This window comes from Heterocephalus glaber, unplaced genomic scaffold (genome assembly GCF_053883595.1).
Source record: "Heterocephalus glaber isolate CG9 unplaced genomic scaffold, H.glaber_assembly_v1.0 deba00001733, whole genome shotgun sequence".
In the NCBI taxonomy this organism is placed as follows: Eukaryota; Metazoa; Chordata; class Mammalia; order Rodentia; family Bathyergidae; genus Heterocephalus; species Heterocephalus glaber.
In genome coordinates, this window is record NW_028258444.1 from 167,919 (window position 1) to 188,247 (window position 20,329).

At 43.0% G+C, this 20,329-nt stretch overlaps 2 pseudogenes; one reads left to right on the top strand and one right to left on the bottom strand.

Moving 5' to 3' along the window:
- Nucleotides 1-15,699: 15,699 nt before the first annotated feature.
- On the bottom strand, nucleotides 15,700-16,897 carry LOC101724930 (reticulophagy regulator 1 pseudogene; annotated as a pseudogene).
- Nucleotides 16,898-17,106: 209 nt separating this feature from the next.
- LOC147821449 (protein Red pseudogene) lies at nucleotides 17,107-18,870 on the top strand (annotated as a pseudogene).
- The last annotated feature ends 1,459 nt before the right edge of the window (nucleotides 18,871-20,329 follow it).

The window sequence follows — 20,329 nt, forward strand, 5'->3', positions numbered from 1 at the left end:
GACAGGAATGTTTCAAATTTCTGTATTCAGATTTAGAGCATATGCATAATGTGTACTGCTTAAACATCCATAATCCAAACATCTGACATCTTCTAATATTTGAAATTGTTTTGAACAGAATTATGACAAATCAAGAAGGTTCAGATTTTGAAACTTTTCTTTGTATTAAATTCTTTTATTGGTACATTGTAGGTATACAACACAATTACATTTCTCATTGGGAATTGTACCTTTCCGTAAGGCATCTTGGTTCTTATTTTTTCCCCATTCCTAGCCCTCCCTTCACCCCCTCCACCCTTCCCTATTTACAAAGATTTTATTTCCATTTTATCCTTTTCTCATCATTTTTTCCTTTCCCTTCTTTCCTTTCTCCTGCCCCTCCCACTACCCCTACCCCTTTGGACCTTTTCTTCCTATTTTGCATTATCGATTATTCATTCTAATAATTGGTACATTTTAGGTATACAATATAATGACATTCATCATTGGAAATTTGCACCTTTACATAGTATCTCTTGGTTCTTATTTTTCACCCTTGCCCAGCCCTGCCTTCAACCACTCCAGTCCTCCCTATTTACAAAGATTTTGTTCCTATTTTTCCATTTTCTCATATTAATCCAATTCCTTTTTATCCTTTCCCCGAGCCCTCCCACTTCCTTCCTCTTTGCCCCTTTTCTCCCTATTTCACATTACCTATTATACATTTTGTCCTTATTTACACTTTCAGTTTCTCACACCAGAGAAACTATTCGGTATTTACACATGTGTGTCCTATTTATTTCACTTAAGATTATTGCCTCAATGTGCATCCACTTAGCTATAAATGTCTCTAATTTCTCATATTTTTATGCCTGAGTAGTACTCCATTTTATACAAAAACCACATTTTCTTTATCCAGTCTCCAGGTGATGGGCATTTGGGCTGTTTCCAAGTTTTAACTACTACAGACTGCGCTGCTATGAACATGGGTGCACATACATCACTGTGGTATGATTCTTTTAATTCTTTGGGGAAGATCCCCAGCACTGGAATAGTGGGGTCAAGTGGGACTTCCACTCCTAGCTCTTTGAGGTATCTCCATACTGATTCCCACCGTGCTTGCACCAGTCTACACTCCCACCAGCAGTGGAGCAGGGTTCCTCTTTCGACACAGCCCTGCCAGCATTTGTTATTGGTTGATTTCATTATAGGAGCCATTCTTTCTGGAGTGAAGTGGAATGTCAGCATTGTTTTCATTTGCATCTCTCAAATGACCAGGGATCTTGAACATTTTTTCATGTATTTATTTGCTATTTCTACTTCTTTGTCTGAGAAATGTCTGTTCATTTCAGATGCCCATTTTTGGATTGGGTCTTTAAATTTGAGAGGTCTGATCTTTTTAAGTTCTTTATACATTTGAGATAGTAGACCTTTGTCTGAGGAAGAGCAGGTGAAGATTTTTTCCCACATTGTGGGATGTCTCTTCACACTGCTGGTGGTTTCTCTGGCTGTGCAGAAGCTTTTTAATAAGAAAAGATCCCATTTGTTGATTGTGCTAGTTCATGGGCAACTGAGGTTTTCTTCATAAAATCTTTTCCTACACCAATGTCTTCAAGGTTTCTACCTAACCTCTGTTCCAACTGGTTCAGAGTTTCTATTTTAATATTTACATCTTTAATCCATTTTGATTTTAGTTTAGTGCATGGTGAGAGATACAGGTCTAGTTTTAATCTTTGGCAAGTTGAAGCCCAATTTTTCCAGCACCATTTATTAAAGAGGCTATCTTTCCTCCAGTGAGGGTGTTTGGCTCCTTTGTCAAAGATGAGATGGCTGAGTGTGTCTGGCCTTGTTTCTGCATCTTCTAATCTGTTCCACTGGTCCTCAGGTCTGTTTCTATGCCAGTACCATGCTGTTTTTCTCACAGTAGCTTTGTAGTATAGTTGCAGGTTGGGGACTGTGATACCCCCTGCCACGTCTCTGTTACCTAGAATTGCTTTTGCTATTCTGGGTCTCTTGTTCCAAATGAATTTTTGGATTGTTCTCTCGAGGTCTATGAAGTATGCTGCTGGGATCTCAATTGGAATTGCATTAAATCTATATAGCAGTTTTGGAAGTATGGCCATTTTCACTATATTAATCTTTCCTATCCAGGAGCAGGGGATGTCTGTCCATTTTCTGATATCATTTTCAAACTCTCTTTTCAGAGTGCCATAGTTTTCAGAGAAGAGGTCTTTGATTTCTTTCGTTAGGATGATTCCTAGGTATTTCAGTTTTTTGGATGCTATTGTGAAAGGAATTATTTGCCCTATTTCTCTCTCAGTGAGTCTGTCATTGGTGTAGAGGAAAGCTACTGATTTTTGTGTGTTGACCTTGTAACCAGCTACTTGACTGAATTTGGTTATTAAGTCTAGAAGACTTTTGATGGAGTTCTTGGGGTCTTCTATATAGAGTATCATGTCATCTGCAAATAATGACAATTTGACTTCTTCATTACCTATCTCTATTCCTTTTATTTCTTTCTCTTGTCTAATTGCCATGACTAATGTTTCCAGAACTATATTGAACAAGAGTGGTGATAGTGGACATCCTTGTCTTGTTCCTGATTTTAGTGTGAAGGATTTCAGTTTTTGACCATTTAGTATGATATTGGCTGTTGGTTTTTCATAGATGGCTTCTATCAGTTTGAGGTAGAGACCATCTATTCCAATTTTTTGTAGCGTTTTTATCATAAATGCATGTTGGATTTTGTCAAATGCTTTTTCTGCATCTGTGGAGATAATCTTATGGTTTTTGTCCTTGGCTCCATTGATATAGTGTATTACATTGATCGATTTTCGTATATTGAACTATCCCTGCATCCCTGGGATGAATCCCACTTGATCAGGGTGTATGATCCTCTTGATGATCTTCTGCATTCTGTTTGAAATTATCTTATTAAGGATTTTTGCATCTATGTTCATTAGCGAGATTGGCTTATAGCTCTCTTTTTCAGATGGGTCTTTCTCTGCTTTGGGGATCAAGGTGACTCTTGCTTCCAGGAATGAATTTGGGAGTATTGCTTCCCTTTCAATTTCATTGAAGAGTTTAAACAGTAGTGGCAGCAGTTCCTCTCTAAATGTCTTGTACAATTCGGCAGTGAAGCCGTCAGGGCCCGGGCTTTTCTTAGTTGATAAGTTTTGAATTACATTTTCAATTTCATTGGTTGATATTGGGTTGTTCAGAATTTTTAGGTCTTCTTCATTCAACTTTGGTAATTCATATGTATCTAGGAATCTGTCCATTCCTTCTGTGTTGTCCATCTTATTGGCGTATAGGTTCTGGAAGTAGATATTGATGATCCTCTGGATTTCTGCTGGGTCTGTTGTAATTTCACCCTTTTCATTCCTAATTGCATGGATTTGGGCCTTTTCTTTCCTTTTTCTGACAAGGTTGGCTAAGGGTTTGTCAATTTTGTTGATTCTTTTGAAGAACCAACTCTTGGCTTCATTGATTTTTTGTATCATTCTCTTAGTCTCCATTGCATTGATTTCTCCTCTGATCTTTATAATTTCCTCCCTTGTATGAGCTTTGGGGTTGTCCTGCTCTTCTTTATCTAGAAGCTTGAGGTTCAGTATCAGGTTGTTTAATTGGGCTTGTTCTGTTTTCCTAATATGCATATTCACTGCTATGAATTTCCCTCGTAGGACTGCATTCATTGTGTCCCATAGAATCTGATATGTTGTATTGTCATTGTCATTTAATTGAAGGAACTGTCTGATTTCTTCTTTAATTTCCTCTGTGGTCCATTGGTTATTCAGAAGTGTGTTGTTCAGTTTCCACATGTTTATGAAATTTTTTGAGTTTCTTTTGTTATGGATCTCCAATTTCATCACACTATGGTCTCATAATATACAGGGGATAACTTCAATTCCTTTGCACTTACTTAAACATGTTCTATATGTGAGTATGTGGTCTATTTTGGAGAATGACCCATGTGCAGCTGAGAAGAATGTGTATTCTGATTTTGTGGGGTGGAAGACTCTGTAAACATCTGTTAAGTTCATTTGTTCCAGAGTTCGATTGAGTTGTAGTATTTTGTTACTTACTTTTAGTCTAGTTGATCTATCTATTTGTGACAGTGGGGTGTTGAGGTCCCCCTCTACAATTGTATTAGTGCATATATGACTTTTCCTGTCCGTTGGTGTTTGTTTTATGTAGTTGGGTGGACTAGTGTTTGGTGGATAGATATTTATGATTGTCATCTCTTCCGCTTGGATTCTTCCCTTTACAAGGATGTAGTGTCCTTCTTCATCTTTCTTAATCAGTGTTGGCTTGAAATCTACTTGATCTGCAAAGAGGATAACTACTCCTGCTTTTTGGGGGGGCTTCCTGTTGCATGGAGTATTGTTTTCCACCCTTTCACTTTCAGTCTATGAGTTTCCTTTTGAATTAAATGTGTTTCTTGTATGCAGCATACATACAAGATTGTTGGATATTGCTTCTTGACCCATTCTGCCAGCCTATTTCTTTTGATTGGTGAATTGAGACCATTAACATTGATGGTTATAACTGAAACATATTGACTTCACATTACCATGACTTTTTCTTTTTGTTGGGTTCTCCCCCCTTACATTTAATTTCTTGTCATGCCAGATGGGTTCATTCTGCTTTGCTTCCTGGGGTTGTGGTCCTCAATGTCTGTTCCTAGGATATTGTGTAAGATTCTTTGGAGTGCTGGTTTGGTATTCACGAAGTTCCTAAGGTGCTCTTTGTCCTGAAAGCATCTTATTTCTCCATCAATTTTGAAAGATAGTTTTTCAGGGTACATCAGTCTGGGTTGGAGGCTGTTTTCTTTTAGGGCTTGGAATATGTCACTCCAAGCTCTTCTTACCTTGATGGTGTTGAGAAGTCTGCTGTGATTCTGATGGGCTTTTGTTTGTATGTGATTTGTTTCTTTTTTCTGACTGCTTGGAGAACTTTGTTCTTCTCTTCTGTTTCTGGAATCTTAACAATTATATGCCTATGTGTAGATTTTTTTTTATCAAGGCTATTTGGAGTCCTATATGCCTCACTTATCTGTATGTCAAGCTCTCTCCCCTGCTTGGGATGTTTTCTTCCATTATTTCTGTGAAGAGATTTTTTATGTCATCTGCACTCTCTCCTGTTTCTTCATTGATCCCAATCAGTCTTATGCTATTCTTTTTTGCATCATCTAGCAGCTGCTGGATTGATTTCTCATGTTCCCTTATAATTTTGAAGCAATTTTTCTTTTCCTGGTCACTAATTGCAATCTTATCTTCTGTATCTGAAATTCTGTCTTCACATTGGCTCATTCTGCTGTGTAGACTTTCAGTGGAGTTTTTCATGTCCTGGAAATCTATTTGCATCTGTTTTATGGATTCCATTTGTTTCTTATATTGCCATTCCATCATGTTCCTGAGCTCCTCTCTAGATTTATTAATCATGTCTTGCACTAGGGGCACAAATTCTCCTGTTATCTGAGAAATTATTTCTGATTTCATTTTTTCCAGATCCTCTTTTGTTGCCAGTCCAGTGGGTCCAGGTGGTTGAGTATCAGAGTGTTCCATCTCATTTCCCCTTGGGGTTGCTGTAGGTGATCTGGAAGTCTGGTTTTGAGACTTATTTATGTGTTTTCTCATTTTCACTGGGGCGGAGGGCTGTTAGCGCCTGCATGGATTACCTCCTCTGAGGTGGGTAGGGAACAGCCATAGCGATGGTGACCCAAAAGCCCTTTCCTGTGGACTGGGAGCATCCAGAGGGGTGGTGGCTGGGAAACCCCTTCCTCTGGACCAGGAGCAGTAGGGTGGTGGCCCAGAAGCCCCTTCCTCTGGGCTAGGAGCAGAGGGACAGAAGGTGGCCCAAAAGCCCTTTCCTCTGGGCTGGCAGCAGCAGGAGGAATGGTGGCTGGGAAGCACCTTCCTCTGGACCAGGAGCAGTGGGACGATGGCTCAGAAGCCCCTACCTCTGGGCCAGGAACAGTGGGACTCAGTACCTTGGTCTGGTGGTGTGCTGTCCCCTGCGTCTTTGTAGTGTGGAATTAGGTGGCTGCCTGTCTGCAGCAGACTGATTCGGCATGTTCTGTGTGACTCAGGACCTCGGTAGGGCATGGGCAGTCCTGCCTGTTTGCAGCGGGGTGATTAGGCATCTTCCGCATGACTCAGAACCTTGGCAGGGCGTGCACATACCTGTCTGCCTGCAGCTGGCTGATTCGGCAAGTTCTGTGCGACTCAGGACCTCGGTAGGCTGTGGGAGACCTGCCTGTCTGCAGCAGGGTGATTAGGCATCTTCCATGAGACTCAGGACCTCGGTAGGGCGTGCACAGACCTGCCTTTCTGCAGTAGGCTGATTCCTCGTGTGTTCTGCACCATTGAGGACCTCGGTAGGGTGTGCGCAGACCTGACTGTCTGCAGCGGGGTGATTCAGTGTCTTCCCTGTGACTCAGGACCTCCGTAGGGCATGGGAGACCTGCCTGTTTGCAGTGGTGTGATTAGGCATCTTCCGTGCGACTCAGGACCTTGGTAGGGCGTTCACAGACCAGCCTGTCTGCAGCGGGCTGATTCGGCATCTGTTCCACGTGACTGGGGACCTTGGTAGCGTGTGGAAACATTTTGTATTTTGTATTTAAGGATACTAGCCTCATACCATTCTAGACCCAGCCAAAGGAAATAAGAAACCCGTCAGGCAGCCCAAGAATCCTGCCTGTATATTGAGGGCATCAATACTGAGCACTGACTATCGTTTAAGAATTTTTTAAAGCAAAACATCTTCATGGTTGCTTTTATCATTTTGCAGAATACAGAATGATTTGAGAAATTCCAGACATTCACTCCTGAGTAATGTCTATCTTGGTGAGGATCAGAGAAAGGTAGAACAGCAGCCTGAGAGGACAAAACCTGGGAAAAAAGCTCAGTGGGTGCAGTATCACCTGTGCCCCGATCTGCTCCACCAGTCAGGTGGGGAACAAGGCCGATGCCTGGACATCTTACCTGAGCGAGGTCAGCCTGCAGCCAGAGACTAGTGGGCTGATACTGGTGTTCTTCATCAGAGGCCCAAGCTGGGGAGGATGGAAGGGGAGGTGAGTGAGAGGGTTGAGCAGCTATGGAAACAGGAGGAGTGGGCCGCAAACACCTCTGTGCTCTCACCAGGTGCTGCAAGATCGCCTTGGTTATGTTGAACCTGAGGGATCTGGGACAGTCCATATCTGGCATGGACTGCAAGTTCTTGATGGTGAGGTTGATGGTAAAGGGCACCAGAGTAGGGCTCATGGCTGCAAAAAGAAAAGCAGAAAAGAGAAATTGTAGTGAAGCCTCCCAAGTTCTCTGTTCAGGGCATCTTCAAGGGAGACCCTGCCCTCACATAGGGGGTCCGCTTCTCCACCAGAGGGCGCCAGCGAGCTGGACTGGAGATCCTGGGAAGATGGGAACCACATTTAGAGTCCTATGCCACCAGGGTATCCCACATGCTTGCTCAGAATTGGAGTCAGGAGAAGTAAATGCAAGGTTAAAACTGGGGAAAATACACACGATTGCCATTCACTTATTTTAAAAACTAAGCAGGAGAAATTAATATTAATGATAAATAAAAATTTTCATGCCTCCTTCCCTATAATGATAGGAAGCTCTGAGCGAAAGCCTATTAAACAATACTACCTAAGTGCAGAATAAGGTTTTGGGTGCATATTCAGTGATTTGTCATGTCAAGTGTTCTATTTCACTTGTTATCACCATTGTCATCACTGTCCCCACCATTTCATGACCACGTCGTTATCAGCACCATTGTCATCACCATCACCATCATCACGAAGAGAACCATCCCAGCAGCAGCAGCAGCATCACAGGCACTGTCATCATAACCACAGCATTATGAGCTCTCTGAGGACAGAGATGAGCTCCTCTCCCTGATGGATCCCTGGACCTAGCTCAGGTGAAACCAGGATTCAGTTGAGGTGGTGGCCTGATTCCTTATGCGTAGCTTTGCTGTGAGCTTTCCATCTCTGAGTGAGCCACGTGAGAGGTATTTGTAGGATCAGGCCTGTTTCTCACAGAAGTGCCAGGCACTGGTACTTACCTGTGGGGATAGAGGTGGAGAAAGGAACCCCAGAGGTTCCCAGGTCCAGTGTCTCCACAGGAGAAGCTCTTATGAATGAAAGCTCCAAGGCATTCTCTGGGATGAAATCAGCAGGAGAGATTCCTTATGGGGCTTGCTGCACATGGGGCTGAGATGGGGCTGCTCTGAAGCTGGTGAGGCATGGAGGGTAAATAACTTTTCCCCCACAGCCTTTGGTCCTGAAGAAGACATCATGGGGCATGAGAAGGGGTCAGCTCCTGCTCTGCCTGCTGTGGGGATATCAGTTGAATACTCACTGCTGGTGAGGAGTGCAGAGCCCTGATGCATGAATCCTGTAGTGAGAAGAAGGACAGTGGGTTAGGATAAAGGGAGAGGTAGGTACCAAACAGAGGGACAACGGTGCAGGGGGAGGGACATTCATAGGGCATGATCTGTAGAACTTTTTATCAGGATGCTCACTGCAGAGAAAAGGCTCTGAAGAGGAAGCTAATCCAATCATGAGGTCCCTAAGAGTCAGCACACAGAGAACACATAGCCAAGGCTTTAAGGGCCAGGTTGGCAAGGAGAGACCATCCAGAGAGGAGAATCCACCCAGCATGGGGGAAGAGACCCCAGCCACATCCTGATGCTCACCATTGACACAGAGACTGTCCCTTTCTAGGGTGTAGAGGTCCACCAAGGTGACACCATGGGTCATCTGGCTCATCCCCATACAGCCACTCCAACCAGTCTGAAACCTTGAGTTCCAGGGCTATGTAACCAAATGCTGTCCGCTTTCATGTCTTCTCTATGCCCCTCAGTCCTGGTAAGCACCACACATGGTTGATCCAAGGATCTCTACATCAGCTTCTCTCTCTCTCTCTCTCTCTCTCTCTCTCTCTCTCTCTCTCTCTCTCTCTCTCTCTCTCTCTCTCTCTCTCTCTCTCTCTCTCTCTCTCTCTCTCTCTGCCATCCCTAATGAGGATCTTGGTAAACACTAGCTAATAAGGAACCTACTGTCTTCAGGGAAATCCACACATATTAAGAATTATCATGCCAGCCAGCCCTCACTGAGCTGGCAGAAGCCTCCTGAAGGCCTGGAGGCCCGGATGATACAATAATGTGGGTGCTCTCCTTCAGAGCCAGGGCTCACATGATGTCAGAGAAGTCCTCACATGGATTCTGATGGACACACAGAGGTCCTGCAGGCTGAATTGCAGTGGATGGCAGAGGCCTTAGGAAACTGATCAGAGCAATTGATCATAGCATCATGTGTGACACTTCCTCTTAGAGGTGGGGTTGTCAGAAACCTTAATTTGCCAAGTTAGATCTTGTGGCTCAGCCAGGTTAGGACATTACTACAGAAATGCAATGATGCCAAACAGGCTGAGAGAGATCCTTGTTTGGTGAGTGTGTCTTGTAACATGGCTGGTCCAACCTGAGGTCTAGATCCCTTCATGGCCCAGAACCTATCCCTTTCTAGAGGACAATGACCACCTACTCAGCCACGCATATATTATTGGACAATTCAGAGGCTCTTAAGAACCAGAAATATGGAGGGTGCCACCTAGAGCAACAGTTACCTGCAGTCCAAAACTCACTGCTCACAAGATGCTGAACTTTGTACATACAGTCACATATCTCAGACTAAAGGCAAACTTATGGGCTGACATTATTTAATTCTCACAATAAGCCTGCTTTATCGTATATGTAGCACAATTCAATATCATTGAATGTGTTCAATATGTAAATATATGAGATATGTTTCTTTTATTTTTTATATGTTACCACATTACCTTCAATAAAATTATATTCTATGTCATGCCATTCTACCTATACCTATTATTTATGTTTAAATATTTTATTAATTTTGTTCAGCTAGCTACCATATATATTTAGTAGATAATATGTGGTACATGCTAAAGCTCTATTGCCAAATGCTGTATATACATATACATCATGTATATAATTTACATATATAGCTCTATGTTTATATAGCCATATATGTTTCATGTGGTCATGTACTAAAACTATACGGCAGCATATGAGTATGTTTGTATATGTCTCCAGATAGATAACTATTATGTATACATGCATATATACATATATATCAATCATATGTCATACCTCTCAGGAGTCAGATAGGAACCCCCATATATACCTAAATCCTTTGATCCTTAAATCCCTAGTAAGAGATGAGGTAGTTTTTACACAACTGTGCACACTCTTCTGCACGTTAGACATCTCTAAGTTCCATGTAACATATAATTCAGTGACATGTTTTTAGCTCTCATCTTGTTTTGTTCAGGAAATAATAATGATAACATGGGAAGTCTGATGATCTGTTCTGGTATAATTCCTTTTTCTGAGTGATTTCAGTTATTACTTAGTTGAATCCACATTTCTGGATCCCACTGATAAACAGGGATGGGTATAGAATGAGGAATCAGGGAACAGGCAGCTGTAAGCTGGAGCCCAGAGTCATAATCACGGACCTCAGTAAAAGTCAAAGCTGTGACTCAAGCTTCGATTGCTCTGATCTCACTCAGGGTCTTAGTCCCTACATCCCCTCTCATCTCTTTCCTTGCAAGAAAACGAAGCTGGGGGTAGATGAATGCGACAAAATAGAAACCTTTGAGAGCAAGACCCCTGGAGATATATATATATATATACATATAATTTTCTCTCTTTTTTTTTTGAGACAGTCTCACTGTACTTCAGGCTGGACTTAACTCACTTTGTAGCCCAGTATGTTCTTGAACTCGTGGCAATCCTCATGCCTCAGCTTCCCAGTGCTGGGATAGATCTAGAGAGTCTGTTAGTGCCATGTAGGAGGTGAGAATGCAGGTTTGGAAACATGGACCCTCTTTTGCTCCAGGTGTCCTGCCACTTGGGCTGTGCATTTCATGAGGAGGGCCTCACCTGAGCAAAGCTATTCTGCAGCTGGCATAGAGAGCTCCCACACTGCTGCTCTTGAGCAAGGGTTAGAGCTGTGAGGAAACAGAGGAAATGAGGCAGAATCACTCAAAGAGCAGACAGGGCCTTAGGCACTGTGGAGAGGCACTGGGCAGGGGTTAGGTGTGTGGGCCTGGAGAGAGTGGATGTGGCTTGGGGTGAGATGAGTGTGGTGTGGGGTGATGAGGTTGGACCCGCACAGGGCTGAGGGTCATGGCAGGGCCTAAATAATGTGGGCAGGCCCAGAGTGGGTGGCGTGGCTTAGCCCCCATGGGAAGGGCTCTCACCAGTTTCTGCAGGACTCTCTCAGTGAAGTTAAACTTCTTGGACACAGGGTGATTCGTGTCCTCCTCGTACAGCAGGTTGAGGATGGTAAAGTTGATGGTGAATGGCACCAGGAGAGAGATGGCTGCTGCAGTGGGAGTGGGAGAGAGACAAGCACTGAGCCCATGCTAGCCGTGTGAGCCTGAGACTGGGTCACATCCTGTGTGTAACTTCAGTCACTGGGAGCCTCTTCCTCTAGGATAGACAGGTCCTCCTCAGGCAGGGAGCTCCTCTGTCAGCACTAACCAAACTGCATCGAGGGTAAGTATGGACAATTGCTCTGTAGAGGTAAATACACTGCCAAGCTGAAGGCAAATAGATCTGACCTTCTGGGGAACAAAATTCCCACATTCTCTTTTCTGAAGTTTTAACCCCAATTACTGTTCTCAAATCCACATATAGAGTGACTTTTTAAAATTTAAGAAACAAGTAAATTCCACTTCATTGTTCAGGCTCTGCTGTGATAGATTTAGACCCCTGCCCCCCCCAAAAAATTGCAATATATTGGCCTCATTGCTTTTAAGGGAGCAAGCAACCTCAATATCTGTCTCTCCCTCTTCCTCTTGATATCTGCTTTCTATTTCCTGTCCTGTTCCCTTCTCTCCTATGTCCTTTCCTTCTTTTCTTTCCCCTCTTCTCTGAAAATGTTTCTTAATCTCTCTTCTTTGTCTCCTTTCTTTCTTTTCTGGATCCCCTCAGTATTTCCTTTGGACTCTATATGTCTCTGTCTTTATTTTTCTGTCCTCTTCTCTCTTCTTCACCCCAACACCTCTCCACTGTCTCTTGGCATCTCTGTGTATCTCTCAATATTTCTCTCCCTCTCCCTCTCCCTCTCCCTCTCTCTCCTCCTGGTCTATTTTCCCCCTGTCCTCCCTCTCCCTCCCCCTTCTTTCCATCTGCCATTACTTGTCTGATGGAGGCCAGGCCAAGGGGAAGCTGCCCTCCCTGTATTTTCTCTTGCCTCCCTCTCTGATCTCCTAGACACTTGAACCCTGCAGCGCTGGAGGCCTGGAGTCTGTGGAGGGTTTCCGGGCAGGCCTGGTGCTGGCTATTGCCAAGCAGCCATTACACTCACTAACGCTGATCAAATAGGGCTGCTCAGGGAGCCTGCAGCAGGGCAGAACCCTCCAGATACTTTCCTGCTGGGAGGCCAAGAAATCTGAGGAAATAAAAAGTAGTGAGGGCAGAGGCAGCAGGAGGAGGCTCAGAGGCGAGGAAGTTATTTTTATTCCCCCTCTTAAACATCACAGGGAAGCAAGAATGTGAGTTGTACAAAGTAGAGCCCGGAAGACAGTGATCTGGCTGTGTGACCAGGCTCTGGACTCTTGCTGAGCTGCTAAGAACTGAGTCAGCCTGTGCTGGTTTAAACCTGGTTTTCTAGATTCCAGCTCCTCAAGACCAGGCTGCCTCCATTGTATCTGACATTGGACCCCTGAACTTGGGAGGGTGGAGACTGGTGCAGAAGAGCTCCTGGTGGCTGCCCCTTTCCGTGATGGGCTCTCTGGTTTTGGTAAAAGCTTGAAGTGGGCTGTACATTTCCTTTCTCTGCTTGCCATCCATCCAGTAAACTTCTACTATCTAATATAAACTAGATTCTGTGGTAGAAACCAAGAATTAGATTATTATTACTATTAAAACAGCAACAAAAACAATGACTACTGAAATAATCCCTACTCTGGACCTCCTACTTATTTTACCATATAGAGCCTCTTCTCCTTCCCTTATCTTATGGAGGAAGAAACAGAAGGGCAGAGACTCCCCAGGTCCCTCAGCTGAGCTGGGATTTGAACCCATGCTGTCTGGCTCCAGTACTCTCCATAACCTTGGGCCTTGTCACCCTCATGCAACACACAGTGGAGTAGGGGGGAACACACAATTAACAAGCAAGGTAATTTCAGATATTTCAACACTCAACAGATTCTGGATCAGGGTATATTTCTTCCAGTATTTTCTTTTCTTTAGCACTACTTTATTGTTTCAGAGAAAAAATACATGGTACACATCTGCTACACACGTTTGACAGGAAGTGAGCAAAACCATGGTTCACATTTTAATGACTGCATTTCACTTAGATCTCACAAAGAAAAGGCCATTCTTTATCAGTGTCTTAGATACTGGAGAAATACTGTTATTGATTTAATTTCTCATGGTAAAGGATTTACTGTCCCCTGTCATATTGGATCAGTCATTGGGTTTATTTGGTACTATAGCAACACAGAAACAATGCCCCCACACACAGAGTCTTCAGCACCCCTACATTCATTCAAATTAAAAGTTTTGAGAAGAGTACCATTACTGTTTAAATTTTTAATCAAAAGTTCTTATATAAACCCATCAAATGCATGTATAGTCATAGCGCTCCTCTCCAAAGACTGCTGGTATGTCTCCTCAGTAGTGCTGGTGACACAATCTTCTACCCTACCAACCTTCCATCCCCAAACCCATTTTAATTTGTAGTTTGTAACAGTTTATTCTAGATTCATTGTTCATACAAATACCAGCCCTTGAATTTATCTTCTTGTAAGCTTGTCCAGTGACTTATAACATATTCTTTTATTATTTGGTTATTGAAATTCTTATTTTCTCCCCAGTGAAGAAACTGAAATGATGTTTAAACTTTTTGACCTTGTGACCAAGAATATTTTTCAAATGAAGACACACACATTTTTTTTTAAAAAAAGAATCCTGGTAGCGACTATTTTATGAATATGCGATTGTATTTTTTCCCCTCATGTCCAGAAACTCTTACTGAAAAGAATTCAGGCATACTCTTCCAAAACCACACAGTTCAGAGATTTTCTAACACAGGTTTACATTTGTACCAAAATGGGCAAGAGAATGAAGGCACAGCCTCACTTGATACCATCAATAAAGGACATTAAACATAGTAGGAGGAACTAACGACATATAAGTATAGTCAATCACAAAAGCAAGTGTTGAAAGTCTTCAGTAACTTTCTTCCCTTTAACATTTGGCAAAATTCAGTCTAGATAATTTAATACCTCAGAAAGAAAATACAAATAAGAGATGCTTCATTACAAGATTAGTTACCGAGAGTTGTTCTTTACAAATGTAAGAAAAGGCATGAAATGTAAGGAGGGGAAGACAGATTTCCTATACTGTTAGATTATCCTTCCTTTCTGAGGGTCTCAGATGCTGTGCATCTGTAGAAATGCCAGCAATACCTGAAGGTTTAAGTGATGTTTTAGACTTGGTGACATGGTCCCTCAATACTACTAAAAGTCTATATCACAAAAACATAATTATATTGGTTTCTGCTTTTCATTCCTTTGTTAAAAACTGTAAGCCAAATGTGATCATTAAAAGATGATCTAAAAAAGTTTAAGGCAAAGGAGAAAATATATTCTAGCTTCCCAATAAGAAACAGGTGACATAGGTAGACTTCAATAGCAAATAAATATTTTAAAGCCAGCTATTTTTTCTATCTATACAGACTAAGAAAACAAGTTATTATTTCTTTATTGAAATGATGACATCATTCCTAGAACATATCCATAACTAGTTTCACAATTTTAGGTGACATTTTCCATGACACAATATAAAATATGAGCAGTGAGTGTGAGCAGGCAGAATAGATCTGCACTCACAATGTATATTACAAACAGAGGACAAAAATGAGCAACAGAACAGCGGAATATCTGAGTACACCCTAACCTCCATCTATGTGATACACAACTACTTACTTTTCTGGGTTAAGACCGCCCTTCACATGACCAGCGGTGGCACCCAGTAAGATGCCACTTTGCAAGTGCACCTATGCCTACGACTGGAGAAAACATGTGGAGATGCCCCAGCCTATCTGTACTTCTTATTTTTAAAATTTTTCCTAGGACACTAATTTTGATATTTCCCAAGTCCTTCAACTAATGATCCTTTGACAATTTCTGTCTTTTTACATCAACATTTACCAGTTTTTTAAAAAATTATTTCCAAGTATTAGGAACAAGGGAGCTGATACAGCATATATTCACAATTAATTGTTGATATTTTCAATGAGTTACAATAAGCTTTTGCATGCTTGAAAATTAATTATAAAGATACAGAAGGATCTTAATAATTTGGTGTTTGGGGTTTTTCTTCTTTTTTGTTTAAAAATAACTCCTAATATTTCTGACAACATGGTATATATGTTTATGAAGTTCATTTCCATGCTTATTACATACAAACAAATATCAGAAATACCAATCTATCAGTGTTGGCTGATATATATCCAATTAATTCACTGCAGAGGGGAAAATAAGACTAAGAAAATCTAAAGTAATCATTAAAGCTTACAGTTAATTTTTTTCCGTTTTTCTTTCTTTTTTTTTTTTATTTTTGCTGGGTTGAAACTTTTTGGTGGTGGCCTGTGCCTGCTGCAAGCCTAGGCCCTGCTTAGTGGCCACCAAGGAGATGTGAAAAGAAGCCAGAAGATTTCCTGTTTTGCTGTGTTTCTGCTTCCTGCTCTTGTGTGAGTCCCAGTTCACTCTCAATTTGATACAGCTCCGACTGGTCAAGTAGTTCAAAGTCATCCCCTTCTTCAGTGTTTGTGTCCTCGCTCAAGCTGGGTGCAGTGGGAGCCAGGGCCTGCTGAGCCCCTCCTAGCTGGTCTTTGATGGCAGCCATCACTGGAGCTGTGATGACATCCCCAGCCAGGCTGCTCATCAACTGAAGGGCTTGGTCACTGTTCAGAGGAAGAGTGAGCCTGGCTGATGAAAGCCTCTCTCTGCTTGCTGCATGGCCCCTGTCCAGCTGCTCCTTTTTCCTCTTGTGTTCAGTGGGCAATCCGAGGCTTAATTCATCTTCATCATTTGTTCCTGTGCCATTTTCTACAGATGGAAAATCTGAGAAATCTTGAGAGAAAACGTCCTTACTAGGCTGGTCAAGATCATTGGAAGTATCTGTCTGCGGACTGTATTCTTCTGAGAGGCTGAAGGTCCCATTATTGGTCCAAGACACTTCTGAGACATCTGTGTCAGACACTGATAACTCTTTGGCAGCAACCATAAGGCTGATCTTAGGACAAAGAGCAGAAAGGTCTAATTCACTGTCATCTTTGTGCCTCTTTGTCTGCTTCAGCCCTCTCAAGTTTCTTCTGATTAATATATCCTCTGATTCCAAAATCTAGTTTCAACTGAACTGACTTGATCCTGCTGTATATTTTTTGTCCGGTATCATTACATTTAAACAGTGGACATAGAAATGCAAACAGTAACAGGAGATAGCTGAGGATAACCCCAGGAATGTAACTTCCCAAGATTGTAAAAAATGTGCACACACTGCAGACCAGGAGACAAAATTTGCCAGGACTCTGCTATTTAAAAAGAGACATTCCTGGAAGAAATATGCTGAAGTTCACCCACAAATCTGCAATCCAATGACTGAGTCTGGGTCTTTCATCTGGTTTAGAATTGATAACTTCGAGCTTTTGCTGAGGCTTCTCAGAAGCTGTGCACCTCTTGTTCGAGACAGAACCGTGTCCTTTATTATTTGCATAATGACACGTCCAAGAATCATGACATAAATCAAATGACAAACTCTCCACGGAGTCAGTGCAAGGAACCAGAACAGCAGGTTGGCACCTGCGAGGCCCAGAAGGATGGGGCTGGGGCCAGGGATGGGGCAGGGTGTGCTTGGCTGGCCTGCAGCTGGGTGCTGTCTCTTCCAGTATTTTTTTATGAGAGTGACTGGTCAACAAGGAATGATGAGGAGTAGACAACTCTGGGGAGAGCTCCAGAAAGGACACCAGATGGAGTGATAGCAAGGCCAAGGTCTTGAGGCACAAATCAGCTTGAAATGTCCAGAAAAAGCAGACAAAATGCCAGAGCGAGATAGCGAGCCATTCTCCAATCCTCTGGCCCCAGATGGCCATGATGTGGATGATCCTCACTCCTTCAACCAATCTAAACTCACCAATGAAGACTTCAGGGAACTTTTCATGACCCCAAGGGCTGCACCTACTTCTGCACCACCTTCTAAGTCACGTCATCATGAGATGCCAAGAGAGTACAATGAGGATGAAGACCCAGCTGCATGAAGGAGGAAGAAAAAAAGTTATTATGCCAAACTACGCCAACAAGAAATTGAGAGAGAGAGAGAACTAGCAGAGAAGTACCGGGACCATGCCAAGGAACGGAGAGATGGTGTGAACAAAGATTATGAAGAAACTGAACTTATTAGCACCACAGCTAACTACAGGGCTGTGGGCCCCACTGCTGAAGCGGACAAATCAGCAGCAGAGAAGAGAAGACAGTTGATCCAAGAATCCAAATTCTTGGGTGGTGACATGGAACACACCCATTAGGTGAAAGGCTTGGATTTTGCTCTGCTTCAGAAGGTCCGAGTTGAGATTGCTAGCACAGAGAAAGAGGAAGAGGAACCAATGAAGAAGCCCCAGAAAGAAATAAAAAAAGATGAGGATCCTGAAAACAAAATTAAATTTAAAACATGTCTGGGCCACAATATTTACCGTATGCTTTTTAAGAGCAAAGCATATGAGCGGAATGAGCTGTTCCTGGCAGGTTACATGGCCTATGTGGTAGACCTGGATGATGAGTATGCAGACACAGACATCCCCACCACTCTTATCTGGAGCAAGGCTGATTGTCCCACCATGGAGGCCCAGACTACATTGACCACAAATGACATTGTCATCAGCAAGCTCACTCAGATCCTTTCATACCTGAGGCAGGGGACCCACAACAAGAAACTCAAAAAGAAGGATAAAGGGAAGCTGGAAGAGAAGAAACCTCCTGAGGCTGACATGAACATTTGTGAAGACATTGGGGATTATGTTCCCTCCACAACCAAGACACCTCGGGACAAGAGGCGGGAGAGATTCCGGGAACGGGAGCGTGATCAGGAGAGAGAGAGAGACCGGGACCAAGAGCGGGAACGAGAACAGGATGGGGAGCGGGAGCAGGACCGAGAGAGAGAGAGAAGGAAAAGAAAAGGCACAGCTACTTTGAAAAGCCAAAAGTGGATGATGAGCCCATGGATGTTGACAAAGGACCTGGATCTGCCAAGGAATTAATCAAGTCCATCAATGAAAAGTTTGCTGGGTCTGCTGGCTGGGAGAACACTGAATCACTGAAGAAGCCAGAAGATAAAAAGCAGCTGGGTGATTTCTTTGGCATTTCCAACGGTTATGCAGAGTGCTATCCAGCCACGATGGATGGCATGGCTGTGGATAGTGATGAGGAGGTGGATTATAGCAAAATGGACCAGGGTAACAAGAAGGGCCCCTTAGGCCAGTGGGACTTTGATACCCAGGAGGAATACAGTGAGTATATGAACAACAAGGAGGCTTTGCACAAGGCTGCATTCCAATATGGTATCAAGATGTCTGAAGGATGAAAAACCAGGAGCTTCAAGGAAACCAATGACAAGACAGAATTGGATCACCAGTGGAAGAAGATTAGTGCAATCATTGAGAAGAGAAAGAAGATGGAAGCTGATGGGGTTGAAGTGAAAAGACCAAAATACTAATCTCCAGTTCCTACTGGAGAATCTCCACATGGATGTTCTTTCTACTACTTTCTTCCTGCAATTCCTAGTAAGGTTGCAATGGGGGGGGGGGGGGTTTCCTGAATGTATATAAAATTTTATTGTATAATCATTTGGTTCCATTAAAATTGATTAACCTGAAAAAAAAAAAGAAAAAAGAAACAGCAGAGGCCAGGCAGCAAGCTGAAGGGGTGTTATTTTCCCCTGCTTGGGAAGTTTTCTGCCATTACTTCTTGAACAGGTTTTTTTTCTTTTTTTTAATGTCGATTGCACTCTCTCCTTTTCTTCATTTACTCTGATCAGTCTTATGTTGTTTTTCTTTGCATCATCTATCACCTGATGGATAGATTTCTTGTGACCCCTTGCTATTTTTAAGAGATATTTCTTTTTCCAGTCAATAATTGTAATCCTGTCTTGTATATCTGAAATTATGTTCTCTCATTGGCTTGTTCTGCTGTGTAAACTTTCAATGGAGTTTTTAATCTCCTGGATATCTGTTTCCATCTGTTTTATGGATTTCATTTGTATTCTATGTTGTGATTCTGTCGTGTTCCTCAGCTCCTCTTTTTTTTTAAATTTGTTTTTGCTCTAGATTTCTTAATCCTGTCTTGTGCTGTGGACACAATCTCTATTGTTATCCGATAAATTATTTCTGATTTCATTTTTTCCAGATCCTCTTTCATTACCAGTTCAGGGAGTCCAGGTTGTTGAGTATCAGATTGTTCCATCTTGTTCCCCTTTGAGATTTCCTTAGGTGATCTGGAAGTCTGGTTTTGAGGCTTGCTTGCAAGTCTTCTAATTTCAAAAGATGCAGCTGCTGTGCCTTTATTGAGGCAACTTTTGGCTCACCCAGAGGTCTTTAATTCTTAGCAAGCCACATAATGGCCTTTTCTCTCCTGCTCACCACTACACCAATTCCTGGGTTCAGAATGGTGGCTTTCTAGATCCCTGCATTGCTCTTTTGTCTGAGTGGGATTCTGGCTAGGGCCTGTGCACACTTAGGATGGTATCTAGGCATGCCTCTGGCTAGTGCTTGCCCTCCTACATAGCTATTGTCTGTTAGGGACTTTGGCTGGGGCCTGTACATTTGGTTGGGCAGGCTTCTAGCTGCATCTGTGTGCACTTACCAGTGGTATTGGGGCATGCCTCTAGCTGTTGCTTGTGTGCCTGTGTGGCTCTTTCCCAGGCAGCTTTTGGCTGTGGCTTCTGGGCCCAAGCAGCTAGGGTCTGGCTGGGGCCCTGGCTAGAAGTGCCTGCAGCTGCACCACTCTGGTCCCCTCAGACTTCTTGCTGGTATCTGCAAACACTTACCCATGGTATCAGGGCAGGACCCTGCCTGGAAGGGCCAGCATCTGCACTGCTCTGGTCCACACTTTCCTCTCACTGGGGTCTGCAAACACCGATTGTATGGGGCAGGCCTCTGACAGTTGTTTGTGCACCTGTGCAGCTCATTCCCCCCACAACTTTTTTGGCTGGAGCTTGTGGGCTCAAGTGGCAGGAGTCAGGGCAAGGCCCTGGC